This window comes from Pogoniulus pusillus, chromosome 9 (assembly GCF_015220805.1).
Source record: "Pogoniulus pusillus isolate bPogPus1 chromosome 9, bPogPus1.pri, whole genome shotgun sequence".
In the NCBI taxonomy this organism is placed as follows: domain Eukaryota; kingdom Metazoa; phylum Chordata; class Aves; order Piciformes; family Lybiidae; genus Pogoniulus; species Pogoniulus pusillus.
Genome location: NC_087272.1, coordinates 28,426,338 through 28,439,219, shown reverse-complemented (window position 1 = coordinate 28,439,219; position 12,882 = coordinate 28,426,338). Strand labels below are relative to the sequence as shown.

General features: G+C 40.2%; 1 long non-coding RNA gene across 2 annotated transcripts; it reads left to right on the top strand.

Moving 5' to 3' along the window:
* Positions 1-686: 686 nt before the first annotated feature.
* On the top strand, positions 687-12,544 carry LOC135178474 (uncharacterized). 2 transcript variants are annotated; one of them, XR_010303562.1, is made up of 3 exons: positions 687-734; positions 9,813-9,988; positions 12,401-12,544. It is a non-coding gene; the product is annotated as an uncharacterized LOC135178474 (long non-coding RNA). The 2 variants fall into 2 exon arrangements; XR_010303561.1 differs by lacking the exon at positions 687-734 and adding an exon at positions 4,080-4,149.
* Positions 12,545-12,882: the final 338 nt, after the last annotated feature.

The following is a 12,882-nucleotide window of genomic DNA, read 5'->3' as shown; positions in this document are numbered from 1 at the left end:
AGTGGAGGGGCTACTTTACCCAATTTTCCCAACTTGCCATCCCTTTCTAACACCAGCTACAAAGTACTTTAACCAGTGGTGGTTAAACTTTCTTTTCTAATGAATAAGTTCTGGTTTTCCTGTTTACTTACACGTCCTTACTAATTGCATTGAAATGAAAAATTAGCTTGCTTGACTCAAAGCCAAATCTTTTAAAGCTATGTCTTGGAGAGTATTTAAGACTAAAAGTTGCAACTGATCTGCCAGTAAAAGTCTCAGTTACCTCTATCATAAGAAAACAGTTGGCATCTGCTTCAGGGATATTTCTGTAAGTAGGTGCATGTATACTTACTATTTTGCAGTTAATGGGAGCAGGTGTTGAATTTTCAGCTTACTGGGCTCTAATGGTTCCATAAAAGCTTTTTGTTTCCTTTGTCTTAATCATATAAGAAGTCAGACTAGCCATAGAATGGCACCTCAGGTTTCCTTAGGTAGATTTTTGCCTCCACTGGTGTTAATTAGAATTTTGCCATTGTCTTCAGTGTAACAATTATACATCTGTTGCTCAATGGCCTGATTTTAATGCCCCATATTTTCATGCAAAGCTGCATAGAGATTTTAAGCTCACTAGAGTGAAAAGCTTTTGGCTGTCAATTTGTTAAAAGTGTTAAATTCTTTAATAATATGTACTTGTCTAATTGTTCCATGCAGCAGAAAGAAGTGAAAAACTGGATGACTGGAGACCATAAGGACAGGTAATGGGGAGGTATTTGCATTAAAGGTCTCCTAGGACCATGCTTGGTTCTGGATACTTTCTTTGATCCCACACACTGCTGCTGAAACACGAGGCTAAACGTGCCAAAGGAAAAGGCAAACGTGGTAAGAGCACATTGAGGATGTATTTGGAATGAAAGCTTCTGATGCTAGAATACACGAATATGCCTGTAGCTGATCTAACTTATGGACTCTATTCAAATTGATACAGCTAGCTCATGTATCAATTAAAATGAAAATAGGGGCTTTAGGGGCCTGCCAGAAACTCTTGATACATGGCCACTCATCTGTTGCTTGGACCAGTGCACTGTAATTGATACCTGAGGTACATAGGTTAAAGACAGACAGCATCTGTGCGGCAGATTGCGCTGTTGTGTAGAGATAGCTAAATCATCTCAAAAGAAGTTAACGTGGATACTGGAAAAAGCCTGGAATGATATGCAGAGCTCAGGGTGTGCTAACTTATGGAACTGGGTAAAAAAATACATGTCACTTGAAAAAGCAGAAAGTTGGGGGAAGCAAAAAGTTTAACTACCACATGATTGAAATCTCACAGAAACAGTCCTGGGCAGAGGCACAGGTCTGATCTTCATAGAAAGAGGAGAGCTTAGTTCAGTTGGAACTTTTCTCAAGCTAAGTTATTTTGAAAGTGTAGTTGTTTGAACCTGGAGAAATTCAGTTCTGGAAATAAGTGTATATATGTGTGTGTGTATGATATATGCTTTGATAGAAATAGTGGTTCCCTTCCCTGTGTGTATTTTGAAAGAAGTACTTACAGGTACTTCTATGGGTTGTAAGTTGCTATGGAAATGCTAGGAAGAGGTAAACAAAGATAATTCTGTTTCTAAAGAGAAAAAACAACAGGTGAAAGGAAGGAAATATAATTATTCTCATTTTACAGCTGAGAAATTTCAGCACAACAAAGATAAAGAGCCCAACTGTTGTGGAAATCTATCAATCCTTCTTGCTTCATCTGTCATTTAGGCATTATTCTGCCTGCAGGGTATTCACAGAACACCGACAAATCACTACTCTTCCCTCACCCTCTACCTTTAACCTGCGTCTGCATAGTGATGCACTCCTTCATCACAGCTGTCAAAACTCTCTTTTGTAAAAAGACCTCAGAGTCACCCCACCAGCCTGGCTTCTGAAGAAATATTGCAAGGCCCAGTCATCAGTGAGAGAACTCAGTACAGAAAGAAAAGGACAGGCACTACTAGCAATGAGACATTGCTTTCTGGCCCACTGAGCGTCACAGTGTGGATGTGAGCTATCTATTCATAACATGTCACAGTAACTAAGCCTGATAATTTCTGTTGTTCAGAACTGACAACAGAGGAAATGGGAGGTCGTATAGTTCAGACCTAACAGTAAGTTCTACACTATGATTGTCAATGGGAAGGATCAGAAGCATGTCCAAGCCTTTAGGAAGATGTTAGAACTGAAAATGAGCTCAAATTTAAATAAGAAAACAGTTTGAGTGACATGACTACAGACAGCCTTCCCAATCTCTGTCACTCCTGTCAAGTATTCCTGATCCTTGTACTGTGGAGCCAATCACTGTCCAGTTGTGGATTCAGTCCACTGTTCAGGGTCAGTAAAAGCTGGCTTAGAGACATCAGCTAAGCATGCATCAGGACAATGGAGGGACTAGAGAAGGTAGCCAGCTCCATTACATGTGCAAGAAACCAGGTGCTTCAACTACCAACTCAAATGGTTTGGTACAAGGAGTCTGAAAAGTAAAATCCAACGAAAAACCTTCTCCCTGTCAGAATCCAGTCCCACTAGGTGTACAAGTACATTGTTCCTCAAAAACAGAGTAGAAGAAGGCCTTCTGCCTGCAGTTTTCACATCTGTCTGCCAGGCAGCCTTTATTGAGCCTGAGACAGAGAACAAGCTCTTCCTAAAGGCACAGTGTCTGTACTCTGAGCCAGGAACTGGTAACTAACACTGTGGTAGCATAACCAACCCATGCCATGACCATGTCTGTACATCCACCTCTGAACTGTTCATGTATAGCTCCTTTTGTGGAAAAGTTGGTGGGAAAAAATATATCCTGACTGAGGATTCTGGGGACAGATATCCTGACTGAAGGTTCTGGGAACATGCTACAAAAACGTTTAGGGAGAAAGACACACTGGCTCCTGTCACGGAAGGTAGTTTGGGAGGTTGCGGGGAAAATACGTGGAGACTCACTTGTGGATTATCAAGTGATTTATTGCTCAAACACGGAGATCCCCCTCCTGAACTAAATTCCCCACCTGAGTTCTTTTGGATTGAAGTTGTAAAATAACAGTTCAGGAAATAGCAGATAAAGGAGAGTCTGTGATTTCTTTAGAGTTCTTTTGAGTCTTTAAAGTTACTCAGTCTTTAGGTAAAGAGTTCTTTCTCCAGTTTACTCACTGTTCGTAGTTCAGTTCAGCAAAGTTCGAAGGTTTGGGCGGTGTCCCTTTGTTCGTCAGGATCGGGCCCAAGCAGGTTTCAGGCCTCTGCGAGCCCCTCGTCGGGCAGGGCCGATCAGGAACGTGAGGGCACCGCGGCAGGAGCGAGGCAGGCAGGCAGGCTAGCGAGCGAGCGGTAGGAGCAAGCTCAAGCCAGCAAGCGCCCCGATCCAGGCAGGCACACCATCTTTATAATGTTCAAAAGAGGTGTAACCCTCCAGTTCAAGCTATTTTACGTTATTCTTACAGATTGGCACAAAATTACAATTAACCTATATAATTGGACAGTTCTTACCAAAACAATTTCTAAGACCACCCCAAGCTCGGCCCACACCAGGTGTCAAGCGGGCATGAGAACTGCCGTTCCCCCTAGCCAAAACAGTGGCCACTGTTTACCTTTTATCTCGACTAGGGAGAGACTTTCTCATGGGGCTGAAGGACTGTTTTGGTTTTACGATGCTCTTGGCATTAATGTGAGACACTGCAACTTTTACAGCAGGGAGGCCTGCTAAGGGCTTCTGCTACCCTCCATGACAGCTCCATACTTACGAGACAACACTTACCTGGCATCTTGCTGCCATCACACTGCCACCACATTTTCACAGCACAAGATGGCATTTAACTAGCATCCTGGTATTCTTTGATCTTGACTGTGAACTCCTCCCTTCTCTGCATGTTTTTTATTTCTTTTTAAATCCTCTGTCGTCATGGTAGGCTTGGATGGGCCAAAATAGGCTTATACACGTCCTGGCTTGCCCAGACATGTTTTTGTTATGTTCTGCCTCCTTCTACTATTGGCAGAAGCAACTGCAGGAAAGAGGTTAAAGAACCTGGAGCCATTGAGTCTAAGGACTCTGGCTTGCCCAGACATGTTCCCCTGCTCTGTGTCCTGTAGACTGTAAGGCCTCTTAAGCAAGCTACTACAGCTGATAACTTCCAAAAAAAGCCAGTCCAGGTATGTTTACTTAGAACAGCTGCTTACAAGATATATATTTTTTAGTGATGCCCTTGAAAAACGTAGAATTAGTTCAACAATATAGCAAGGGTGTGGCTTCTTCAAGTCTCTGAATCAGGTTGGAAAAAAAATCCTTGAAACCAGTGTAGCCTTCTTGTCTTGGCTATAGCTGAGCTTGAGTCTGTGCTGCTGTGAGTAGATAGGACAAAGCAGCTCAGGCTTGCAGCTGTGCAGCTTCTGAGCCTGAATTGCTGTGTTTTGTTGCAGTGCAGGCAGCAGATGTGCATGTCTGGCCACACCTGAATAAATAGCCAAGCCTTGCTGAAAGAAAGGCCATAAGAGTTAAAAGCATAAATCCTGAGGGTGGATTTGACTCCTAATTCAAATCCTAATCTAATTTCCTCAGTAAGCAAAATTCAGATTCTTGGTCCCAAGTGCTCCATATTACTGAAGTTGATTATGGGAGCTGCAGTTCGCACCCCTTTACACGTTGATGTAAAATCCAATAGGAAGAGCTCAGGATCTTTCCAGTCCTTTTCTAAACTCTGGTGTCTTACACCTTCTGGTTATGAGAAGAAAAGGATTTTAAGTAAAAAGGATGAAAATGGCTTTTAAGTATTTTTAAATGTTTTAAAAAAGCCCAACAATGTTTGATTACATTTCACAGGCAATACATCTCACAGGTCTGTCCATTACTTTGGCCACATACTGATTTTTCTAGCTTCTGGCAATCAAGGAGTTTAAAAAGAAATACTCTCTTATGATGATTTTTCCTGCTGAGATTGCTGGTAATGTAAAGTGACAGGTCCAACATTGGCTGTTTACTAACAGCACTGGGAACTGTAACAAGGATCAACTGTTGGAACAACTAAAGCTGCAATCACTGTAGCACTTGAAAGAAAATATGCAAATTGCAGAAGTGTGTCTCCGTGCAGGTATGTGCTTGCGTGTCTAGACAGAGCAGTCACAGAGAATGCAGCTCACAGGGGAAGGAAAGGCAGAACATGGCTGATCTCAGAGAAGTGTGATTTGATGCAGGAAGAAGCCATTGTAACTACGGTTTTAGTTTTCAGCAAAACTAAGGGGATCCTGACAGTTAAGAATCTTTGATATGGGTTTGCAGCCTGTGTGAAGCATCAGTAAATCTATAGGAGCCACTAGAATCATATCAGTTTGAATGGATGTATGAAAGAATCAAATGCTTTCTTTGGTATGCATCACTATGTGCTATGGTTGAACAAATATGTGGCTTCTTTTGAAAAGCTTGCCAAGCTTAGCTCTGCTCTCAGTTTGGTTGTTGAATTACATATTGTGACACAGCAGAAAGACCAGACCCATGGCTCCACTTTCCAGTGTCCAAAGCATATGTATTTAGTTTATTCTTTAATATAAAATGGTTAACTTCTATATAAGATGATTAAAAATGCCTTCATCTTGCCTTCGCTTGTAGGTAATAAACCTTAAGAGAGAGTTGAGGGAAACCCTGAATAGAGTAGAAGTCTTCAAGCTAACTTTTGCTATCAGGGTCAGCTAAGGAAGATCCAGGCACAAGAATATCAGGAGGAATTTTGGGGTGCTTAACACAGGAAAGCTTGAAGATCAAATCTGATATGCTCATATTCAAAGACAAAGAAGTCAGGGGCAGGAATGTATTTTGGCTTTAGAACTGAGGATGAAGGATCAAAGACAGAAACGGAAGTAAAATAAAGAAATTATATAGGCGATGGCTGTTTAAAGGAAAAAAGATCCTCTTCATCCACCCCCTCATCTTTGTTATCATTTATCTGTGACGTAAAAGCAGACTGCCAGTTAAAGGAAGCATCTCTGTAAAATCAGAGGAAGTAGAAATATGAGCATTTTCCTTTCTGTTGGAAAGAAGAGTTGAATCCAGTCCTAATATTAAAATAGATAACAGAAATCATATTTTTACTTGGTTATTTGCTGACAGGGAACAAAAAAACTCCATTTTGGCAGTAGCACAGTTAGAAGAACTTGAAAGGTTAAACAGATAGAAGTTCCTGAGAGGTAGCAGTGTGGTACAGGACTATAGAGACTGTAGCAATATGATGCTGGAATATTCTCAGCAGTGCTGTTAGAGAGCATTTGCTGTGTTAACATTAACCTATGCTATAAATTGATGTATTGTTTGCTGTATTTTGTTAGGTATTTTAGTTTACATTTGTGCTCTATATTTCCACTGTGTATTCCTATTGCATATTTTAATAACATATGTAATTCTGTCACAACAAAAGCAGATGCAATAAAGCTTGCCTGATTGATGCTGTTTGTACATTTTAGGCTGGCATTGGGAATCAGCCTGTATTTGCAATTTGGCAGTAAATGAATATTGATGAAAAAAACTATCCATGTAACACAATACTTGTTACTCTATATTCCACTTTCTTTACTTGTTTTGCTGGATTTGAGATGTCTCTGAACCTGTCTAACAGGGAGAATAGGAGTAATAAAACTTTTACATCAGGAAGTTGCAGCATGCAATGGTTCTGAACGATTAAAAAAGCCAAAAAAGCACATGAAAAACTAATCCATAAAAGCAAGATTTTATTTTTTACTGCTGCTGCTTTATGTCCTTTTAACATGATATCAGATTTAACATGTAAATTTTACCTGACTAGTGAAAGCAGAAAGTTTCTTGAAAAGAAATGCTTCATTCTCTCTTACCATCCATGACAGAAAGGGATGAATTCAACTTCTTGGCTGATTTTGTATAATTGTATGATATCAAAGCAAGGATACCCTGAGGTGAGGAAAGAAAAGGATTTTGTATTTCCTTAAAAAACAAGTGTGGTTTTCCACTTCTAATCTCCTCAGAGAAGCTAGATAAAGTCAACTTATGTAGACAGCACTGTTTGTTATGGGAAGATGGTTAGATGCCTAAGGGGATTAACTCTTAAAGGTAGGAGGAAGAAAAGCCCTGCCAAAACATATCAGTAGTAAGACAGACAGTAGCAGTTCCTGAGTATGTTAGGAATGTTATGGAAGGAGGGGAAAAAAGCAGATGCTGATAATAGTGTTAATCTTAGCAGATTTTTGAAAATTCCCCTCTTGGATTACAGAACATTGTGACTGTGGTGCTGGTCTGATACAACAAGTGGCTTCTTGGAACAGTTTTTTCTCTTTCTCTTTACTTATAACATTCAGTCCCCCTTGCTGTTATTTACCCACACATTTCTTTGATGGGCAGTGATGTGGATCAAAATTAACAGATTTACACTTGATATAAATCTTTCAAGCCTTCAATTATTTAAAAAGGTATTCAGGATTTTTTCCTTCCTCAGACACTGGGTTTTGAATTGTTTCTGGTTTGGGAGGGACAGAGGTCTATCCTTGTTAATAACAGCTGTCTCTTTTGGAACTCCCCTGTTGCCCTTCCTTATTTGACTACGCCAGACCTTCACTAGTTGAGTGCTGAATGAGCAAAATGATTGAATTAGATGATACTCCATCATGTACCAGATTTCAAGTAATTAGTTAAAAATAGATGTGAAATTTGGGTAGCACACTAGTACTCTTTAAAAGCATGCTGGCTCACATACTGGAAGTCATTGCTAACACTGATGTGCTCTCAGAGTGAGCAGTAGCTGGTCTGTGAATAAAAAGAGACTGATTAACTACCCCTGAAGAGCATCCAGTTATTTGTTCAGCTGGTATGGATAAGGCTAGCATACACCCAACAAATTCTTTATCAAAAGCATGGCAACTGTAGGAACATTAGTGAATTGAATGAAATCTGTGTCAGTTCTTTCTCTTGAATTAGAAGTTCCTGAAGAAATATCACAAATATTGTAGTGTTTGGAAACAAAAAATTGCCTAAAATGCTTTGAAGAAAACTGAAGATCTCTTGGGAACTTCTAAGTTGCATACCTTGCCTGTGTCTCAATCTCTCTTCAGGGGGAACCCCATCTAGGTGCTAGTCTTTCTCATGAAAATCAAACTTTGATGGGATACATGCCTTTGGTGCCTTTTTAGACATTATATTTCAGGTTCTCAGTCTATTTTACTGGGTCAAAAAATTGTGCCATGTTCCCTAGCTGCATATTTAAGAAATTAAAGAGATAATTTTATTGTGTTTTATCTTTCTGAACAAGAGATTTTTCTCAGGGACTGAGAGGGATAGCAAGAAAGGCTATGTTAAAAGGTGGAAATACTAAATGATCTGAAGTCTCATGTTTGTCAGTTTAAAAAAAAAACCACCTCATCTGTAAATTTGATATCAAATATGACATCAAATACATACCTAGCAAAATACTTCTATTAAAGAAAAAAATGTGATTAGTAACTTCATAAATTTTAATGGAGCAGTTACTCACTAATCAATAATGTTTCACCAGCACTTCGTTGTTGCCAGTTGACCTTTCATGGACACTCAGTGATGCAAAACAGCTCTTTAGTAGAATCTGACATAATGAGATTGGACCTTCTAAAGAGCTCAAATGGTTTCCTCAAGTACAGCTAATGAAAAGTGATCCTGAATTGTCTAACATCATGCACATATCAGAAGTGAGACATTTCTTCATGTACAAAACTCTCAGCTGTTGTCCCTGATTGGCAGATTCCAATCAGGACCTATTAATTGTCCTCAGGTTTTCTTGCTGCAAACTGAGCCAAGAAAACATTTGAAACTTCAACAGTGCCCTTGATTGTCACGTTAGGAATAGTAGACCTGAAAGTTAGATGCTGTCAAGATAGAGATTTACAAACTTGATTTTTCATGATGAGGTAAAGAAGCTAATGTGAACACTGATAAGAATGGGGGCGAGGATGTGAATTGCGTTGTAACATTGCTTATCTCATGTATCCTGCACGGTTAATATTACCAAGCCAAATTCTTGCCTGAGGCATGGATTGTTTATGTCACATTGCAAGGTGCATTAAGGTGCATTAGTGTCTTCAGTATGGGATATCATCATCAAGCAAGGTGAGCCACTGCATTCCTATACACAGGGATGGCCTCCAGCTCACTCTCTATTTCATATTAACAATGAGTGAAGCTGCTTTTTCGCAACTCAGTTTCTGTAACTGATTTCAAGCATAGCTTGTTTTGCATCCACTTTAGAACAATCCAGAGCTGGGTGAAGGCTAGGGTCATTTTGCATCATGTTTTTTTCTTCCTCTTGACTTTTGCTTTTATGATTTGAAGTAGCAAGGAGGGGATGAACAAGAGTGTCTCCCATTGACAGCCTGATAGTCCTGCTATGAAAACTTGAGAAGTCTGCAGGAATTGTTAGCAAAAGTGTAGAGACCTTCAGAAACCATCTTCAGAATATGACAGATTTCCAATGTTGCAACTGTGTGAGTGACAGCTGCATGTCACACTGCAGTGTTATGGACTGCATTTGAACTTTTAGGTTATTTCCTCTGCCTTCTTTGGGATGTTAGAGAAAGCTTTGATGTACTGGGAAAATGGCTTTGAGAAAGGAAAATGGTTATACACTTACGTCACAGAAGCATTTTTAATGTGTAAGCTTCATTTAATCATTAGGAAGTAGAAGCAGAAGTAGAGGGAACAGTTGGTGCCTGTGTCAGCACAAATCATGTTATTCTTGTCTAGCTTTTGTCTGAATTGGTTCAGCATCTTCATCAGTAGTAATGCTTTAGATGTTTCCCTCATGCTCATCTTCTGCTTTATGTTCACCACTTAGAAATCCAGTTTGAGAAGATTCTCAGATGCCACAAGTATGGAGAGTTGGAGATGATGGGGAGAGTTGGTTCAAAACTACTGATCCAAACTATGAAGCTGCTGTGAATGCACCTGGAGAAACTACTGTGGTCCTCTCCAACTCGAGATCACATATGCAGTTGTGTGACCTGCAAAAGAGTAAGTGAATCCTAGTATACCATGTTATACTTTGCTATACACAGTTAGTTCCTGTTAGTTCCCTAGTGGTGCTAAAAATTATGTAACGTATTTTACTTAAGCATTTTTTTTAAAAGCTTAGGTCTGTATTTATTGCACAGTTACACTGATAGCAAACAGTAGATTTAGATTTATAAATTACTATTCATGAGTAAGCAAAGAACTTAGAGGGATTTGAAAGACATCTTTGAAAGACATACGAAATGGCAAAAACTAGTTAATGTGATTAAGGTTAGGGTAGACCATGTACTGAAAGCACTTCAACAAGGTTGGTCTCAAGGCTGAAGCTGCGCCATCTGAGAACTTACTTGACTGTGACTGATTTTATCATCTTCTTATACACAAATAATGTGTCTTCTTAAAACAGATAGCATCCTTGGTCAGTTGAAGAGCTAGGACAAGGCTTTCTTTCATAGTCTAGAGCTGAAGGGAGGTAGTCAAAGGAGCAGTTTTTCTTCATTCTCTCCTGTGCTTCCACGCACAAGAGAAGTGCAATCCCTACAGTTATTCTCTTATTAGACCATGTCTGGTCATATGTGAGATGTTTTCTTGAAAAGTCCTTGAGGGTTAGGCCCATTATTGTACAAACATGTATAAATATATACATGGACTAACACTGCAAAAAAATCAACAAGTACACCAAAAATCTATAGCAAGGTCCAAGAAACCAGAGTGCATGACAGCATTGGAATGAAGTTAAAACACTGTAGTGAGGCCGCAGGAAAGGGAGTCCCATCAACCCTAGACATTTGTGTTCTGTAAAATGCAGAGGGCTTTGACAACACTGCAGAATGCAGCAGCTCTGCAGTGTTGTCTTAGTGCTCATGCTAACAAATTAACTCCTCCAATCAGGCTCTCATAATGCACTGCCTAGTTCAGAGCAAGATTGACGTAGCAAAGTAGGTATGATCAGGAACAGGTCGGAAGAGACCTCCAAGATCATCCAGTCCAACCTATCCCCCAGCCCTATCCAGTCAACTAGACCATGGCACTAAGTGCCTCATCCAGGCTTTTCTTGAACACCTCCAGGGGCGGTGACTCCACCACCTCCCTGGGCAGCCTATTCCAATGGCAAATCACTCTCTCTGGCAACAACTTCCTCCTAACATCCAGCCTATACTTGCCCCAGCACAACTTGAGACTGTGTCCCCTTGTTCTATTGCTGGTTGCCTGGGAGAAGAGGCCACCCCCCACCTGGCTACAATGTCCCTTCAGGTAGTTGTAGACAGCAATGAGGTCACCCCTGAGCCTCCTCTTCTGCAGGCTAAACAACCCCAGCTCCCTCAGCCTCTCCTCATAGGGTTTGTGTTCCATTAAGCCATTCTGGCTTAATGAAGAGACATTGATACCCTACATTCTAGAATTCTCTGGAGACCAAGGGTGGTTTTGCTCAGAAATCACAGTGTCTTCTAAAAGTAAGTCTCTGCTGGGTTCTGAAGGAAGAATTTTCTTTTTACTGGGTTGTGGTTAGTGACTCTAAGGTAGTGTGGTGCTGCAAGAGATTAGGCTGCTTAACATAATTTCTTTCAAGATCCTATTTAGTAAAGACTCATATGTTCTTATGTTCCTGCTGGCTTGGGAAAGTGATACATTGCAGACTTTTATTGGATCTGGCTATGTGTGCATGAATAAAATTGTCTGACTTGGATTTACTCTTTCCTGGTGTTTCTAATGCTGACTCCCATCCTGCTATCATAGTTAGCTTTGATCTTTGGAGACATATTACTCAAGTATGTGAGAAATTCCTCAAAGCTGTGAAACTAATCCCTGCCAGAGGACAGTGGGCTGTAATTGTCATCATCTTTCAGGAAGTATTACTGCCAGTGTTACAGTTTCTGTAGTAGTATTATTAAAACAATACCCACCCATTTACTGGCAGACTAGTTACAAATTCTGTGGCCTGGCTTGCTTCCCAAAGTGCTTTCTGACTTTGCCATGCCACAGCATGCCAGGGAAAAGGATTATGCCTCTAAAAAACCCTATCCTATTGTATTTTGACTGTACAGAAGTAAAAGACTTGTGAACTCTATGAACGTTACTGATAAAGATGGCCTCTTTCTAGTTTGTGATTAGTTTAGACATCTTGGGCTTGTGGTTGGGTGTTTCCTGGCTGATTTGGCAAACAAGGTTATATATGTACATATTTAAAAGAAAATGGAACTTCTTCAGGATAAATGGTCTTTCTATTTAATACAACAGAAACAACACCTGCATCTATTCTCTAGGACCAAACGACCCTGCAAGCCCCAGGATTCTGCCGTTACATGGATCTCACTATGGAACATTCTATTATAGCCCAGGGACAGACATGCTAAGTAGAAGAATCTGCTCTAGTGATTGATAGTTATTCCAACTTATACTCTTTCTTTGCAGGACTGTGAAGCTTGTATTATAATGACCGTAGCAAGGTTAATGAAGAGGTCATCTGATCTCCCACACAGAAACAACTATCTTATATTGGTTCAGAAAAGCTGTCATGGCCCTTGCAGAAGCAACATCGGGAAGCTATGAACAGCAAGGTAAGTTACAACTTGAAGGTGTGTCAGAATCTGATGAGGTTTTTGGGGAGGTGAGACACAGAGGTTGGTATGCTGTTGTTTGCCATTCTCTCTGAGATCCTGGAAAGGGTTTCTGAATTCACTGTAGTCAAATTTGGAGTCCAGTCACATCCTCAATTCTGAATGTTGAAGATAGGCAGCTCCTTTCAGGTACCTGTCAGCAAATTGCTTCATATAAGGCACAATTAAAATCTTGTCAAGTTATTTCCTTTCTGTGTAATCTACAAGATTAATTAAACAGCTGAAAATGAGAGCTAGAATGTACTGCTAGAATGCATGTGCCCAGCTTGTAGATAC